The 5,000-nt window shown below is 41.8% G+C and overlaps 2 protein-coding genes across 2 annotated transcripts in view; both read right to left on the reverse strand.

The window, feature by feature from the left end:
- The window catches only part of LOC137995496 (DNA ligase 1-like), a 461,965-nt gene that overhangs the window by 209,628 nt on the left and 247,337 nt on the right, over positions 1–5,000 (reverse strand). The window lies entirely within an intron of this gene.
- Positions 1–5,000, reverse strand: part of LOC137995027 (uncharacterized) — a 224,232-nt gene that overhangs the window by 185,923 nt on the left and 33,309 nt on the right. The gene's annotated exons all lie outside the window — the stretch shown is intronic.

The raw sequence follows: 5,000 nt of genomic DNA on the forward strand, positions 1-5,000 counted from the left end.
CAGATCTCCTGAGGGATTATGAAAATGGCATCCTAAAGCCTACTGTTGGACAAAATTTGTTTCTCCCGAGGAAACAGACGAGTGCAATGCTGATGGAGCAGAGTGCGTGGAGCCGACAGTGGATCCTTTGACCATAACGCCTGAACAAATGGGTGACATGTCCCTTTCTCTTGCTAACGTGCTTGGCCAGATTCGCGGCAAATCCCTACAACACAAGGAATACATGCTCTTGATACGCAAAACATTGGGGGCCCGTCCCATAGGTTTTGAGTATAAAACCCAGAGTTAGGCTTGATTTTGACGAAGTAGCCCCGACTATCAACGAGCAAACAGAAATCACCTTTGTTCCAGATGATATTATAACCTCTACAAACTACCAATGAATGAGACTGTTCTTCAGTTTATTATTTATTTTTCATTTAAGTACAATGAACGTGGATTAACACTTCCACGAGGTATGGAACAACGGAGCAAGTATGAGTGTAATGAGATGATCTTTGGTTTTATCAAACAAGTGATAGTAATTTGTAAAGGAAATAAATATTCAATATTTGGGTGAGTTTGAGAGGTAGAAGTTTTGAATAAATTTACATAATAGGGCGTGATGGAGAGCGAGTTATAATCATGTCGTTTTTGCCTGCCAAAATCGTCCTCCCAAGAAAGTGATTCGGTTAACGAGGCCGTTCCAGTTTCAACTAAATATTAAAATAATGATAATTGGGCTGTGACTGAAACTTTTCACCGGATGGCTGAGGTGAGAGAGGTACAAGTGCCGGTTATAGATTGCGGTGGACTTTTCAAAGATTACGAACCACCCAAGGTTCAAGCCTTGAGTGCCGACATTGCTGAAATGGATGCCTTTCTCTGAACTATTGGACCTCCAAATTCGTTTTGATCCTCTGGACGTTAATAATAAAAGGTACTGCGAAAGTTTTATACTCGAATTTAAAATGCATTGAGTGTGGGTAGTTTATTTACCTGTTTTTTTTATTATTATTTTTTTCCGAGGGCTTATTAGCATAAAGGTTCATGAAAATTCAAGTGTCTTGATCAGTATTTTCGTCAGTTTTTGAACAAATCGGAGTAATCTTGATCTGTGTTTCATTGGGTATCAAGATACATGCACCTGCCCAAAATGGGGCACTCCGATTGGCTAATAACCGTATGAATAATTAATGACTTTGAGAAGTAATTATCAAAAACGAGTGCAAGTGTTTCATCAGGGGTTCCAAACACCTCGTGCTTTCATCTTTTTCTCGGTGTTTGGAACTCCTAATGAAACACTCGCACTCGTTTTTGATATATTACATGAAACACCTCCTGGACAATAACAGTGCCAAAGTTGAGTCGAGTGTAACGTTTCAAACCCCATGGTGTCGAAAATGTGGTCAAATCACTCCCGCGTCTTCTAACTTTCCGAGCTCTTCTTTAAATTTATCTAGGTAATGATAAGGATCTTCCGGTTCACTTACGCAACTGGCGTAACTGATTCATCAAATCGAATCTGAAACAAACAGCTATGCTCTGAAACAATGCTAGCAACAGCCGGTCTCATCTCAGGCTTACCCTCACCATCTTCTGCTTCCGTAATCCTAAGCACCCCAAGTTGCATCGCGGTATCGCGGCAACATTTTTCCATCCGTTTTCCCTTTCACAACAACGAATGTTGTCAGGACCGCATTGTTGAATTTTCAGCAACGGGTATTGAGGCTTCACTTGCATATCCCTAAAGCATAACCTTCGTCTTATACAGCTTTTCCGCCTTTCTTGAATTTTCAAAAATATTTCTTCGTCTGTTACTTTGACACTTGCACCAGAGTCGATAGCCATCAGGGCCCTCGCGCCAAATCAGAGAAATTTCACAGTAGCCTTTCTTCCTGCGCCTGAACACATTCAGCCGAGAGAAATGTTCTTGATATATTTTCCATTGGAGTCGTCCTCGTCATACACACCATCAGCTTGATTTACCTTCTTTGCTTAATCACGAATGCTGTTACAAACAAGTTTCTCTTGAAACACCTTGAACACGTTCATCTGCCTTCCTCCACCTTTTACCCCTAGGTATTTCATTCAAACGCGACAAAAACATAGGTAACTTTCTAGTTAGGAAAGGATTCAAGTCTGACAACCAGCCGGGAACTTTCAAATGTATACGCACACGATGCAAGACTTGTCCTTTTATTTGTTACATGGTTAAGATCTCAAGACCGCCGGAATCGATCCTTTAAAATCACTGATCACTTGCATCTCCGCAAATGTCATCTACTGCATAACCTGCACACTATGTAAGAAGATCTACATAGGCGAAACGGGAAGAAGATTGGGGGACCGCTTTCGCAAACACCTACGGGATGTAGAAAGCAACGACGCAGATGCAACAAAACCATTTGCGCGCAAATTTTAATCCTCCTAATCACTCCCACCACAACACGACAGTTTCCGGCCTATCCTTACACCACGGCAACACAGAAAGCCGCAAAAATTTCGAAAAAAAATCATCTTCCAATTAGGTACACTCTATCCTCACGGAATCAATGAACGCCTCTCATTTCATTAGTTTATTCACAAATACATGCTACCATATTTCCACCAATGGCAAAGCTCCTCCACACCCTCATAAAAACCAACAACACCCATAATTCGTGGCTTGCACTCACGTGATAAGACGGCCATGTTGGTGCCAAAACAATAGAAAAATGAAGCTCAAGTTTTGCATAATAATAGAATCAAATTCCCAAAAGACTTTTTCGCTATTGTTCTTTCCACCAACATGGCCGCCGTGACGTCAGGGGCAAGCCAAGGATTCCTCTATTCACTCTGACGAAGGGATAACACTCGAAACGTCAGCTTTCACTCTCCCACCGAAACAGGCACCACAGTTTCTTTAGAAACTGGAAATTACTTTAGCGGTAGTTTTGACTAAGTCGTTCGCTTCTTCCTCCAGTACCGGCCCAGGAAGACTGTCAACCAAGTCACGAATCCTTTCTCCTCCGTTAATAACATAGAGGGCAAAATTACTGAATACTGACTGGGCAATGAAGAGGGCATTTTTCTTAATTTTGCTTGAGAAGAGGGCAAAATTACTCTCTCACGATTGGACGAGCACCAAAAATTCTCGCTCTTGATTGGCTGAACGTATCTCTTCCACACTCAGTTGGTTTCTTCTGTTTGAGCAAAACAACTTCGTCTTCATCGAAGTTTGTCTTTTAATTCGCGCTGCATTCGCCGAAAAGGCATAAAGATTAAGAACTAGCTTTAAAAGACGATCTGGAATTTGAATTTTCGAGTGACAAGAAGAAGGGCAAAAGATTTTTTTCATGAAAAGCTTAAAACTTGGATCGACTTACATGGCGCCCGGCGTAGCGGGATTGTGTGGTTGAAAAACAAAATGATTCCTTTCCTCAAGGGCTTTCAGTTTACCACGACATCTTGCAGCTCAACAAAAAAGGTCACAGAACAATTTGCCATTGACGGGAGAAACGAGTAGCTCAAATTTGGTGGATTTCTTTGGACAAACCGTTTGCTATGTTTACGGATGCGTATTTGCAAGTGGTAAAAACCTCTACAGCACAGGTGAATAAAATAAATTGAAGCTTAACATTTGGTTTAATCGTTGTTACTGTTGTTCAGGAATGAAACTCGTATTTTCCTCTCGAGTGGATGTAAATAACAATCATCTATACTCGTTTTGGACGCAAAGAACAAGTTGACTTGCTTGTCAGTTGTTTTGCTTCCGAGCGAGCGAGTGTTTTAACTCCGCTTAGCTGACTGTTTTTCGAGGTGCCTCAACAGTGTTGCCCTCTTCTGAAAACACGCGTGATATTAATCCTTAATTTTACTCGGCCCCATGCGATTACCTATACAAATTCGAGGAGCTTTCACTTTTTTACTGGACTTTGTAATTCCGAACCATTCCAAGTTATCGTTAACAACGCCTCCCATTTCTGTCATCGTACGCCTCTCTGTGCTGCATCGCCTTCCCCGAACTAACCTATCTTGAACTTCGCCATCCTCATCGCCAATGTAGCATGTTCATCTGCACCGCTTTAATTACTACTTTTCAATAAAAGCAAGGTGACACACGCTAACACCAACCCGGTGTTAACTTACTTAAGATAATGATTAGATCAGTTTCAGAGCTTTTCTTATTTCAAATACATTTTGCCTTGATAGATATACATCACTAACGTGATTTGTTCGGATAGAAGGCATGTGAAGGGGGGGAGGGGTGGGGAGAAGGCGGTGTGCTCTCTAAGTAATTTCGTCGGCCCCCTCTTTCTGGAATTTCGGGATTCGCCCCTGGGACATAATCAGCGTGAGAACATGTGAGCCAAAGGGCCACTGCTGGCAAAACAACGTCTGGGTGACCCCTCACATGGTCTAAATGACCCCCCCCCCCCCCCCCACTTAAAAAAATTAACTGGCATGCTGCAGTTCAACACCACCCAACTCAGTGCCCTCTATTTTTGTGTAACAAGTACCACAGGCACCCCAGTCTACGCTCGTCAAGGGTCTAGTTTGAGAAGAAATTGTTCTTCCAGTCGATATCTTTGAAGTTGAAATCCCCAACAAGTATGATATTTGTTTGGTGTGGCAAACACTCGAGATTTCTCTGAAGTACTTCTAAGCATTCGTATACTACGCCGTACGTGACAAAATATCAAGTCCGCTAAAAAATAAAACAACTTGCACAATTTACAATCAAGTTGACAACAATTAGCATCAGTTTGTTTGTTGACCAAATCAAATTCCTCGCAATTTATGTCACTTCTCTTGTTGTGCAATTCATGTATTCAAGGCCCGCGCATTGAATGTCAAGCTCGATAATTTCAATATTCAAGGTGCTTGTTTTCTAAATCAAGAAGGGAGATAATAGCTTTTGATCAACTCTATTTTCGAGTGGGACTGCACGAGTAATGGCGGGCAACCCCGTTATTGTCCCAATAGGGAGTTTAAGAAATGACGACTGCTACAGCAACGGCAACACCAAAAAACAGTAA

This window comes from Montipora foliosa, chromosome 1, assembly GCF_036669935.1.
Source record: "Montipora foliosa isolate CH-2021 chromosome 1, ASM3666993v2, whole genome shotgun sequence".
NCBI classification, from domain to species: Eukaryota; Metazoa; Cnidaria; class Anthozoa; order Scleractinia; family Acroporidae; genus Montipora; species Montipora foliosa.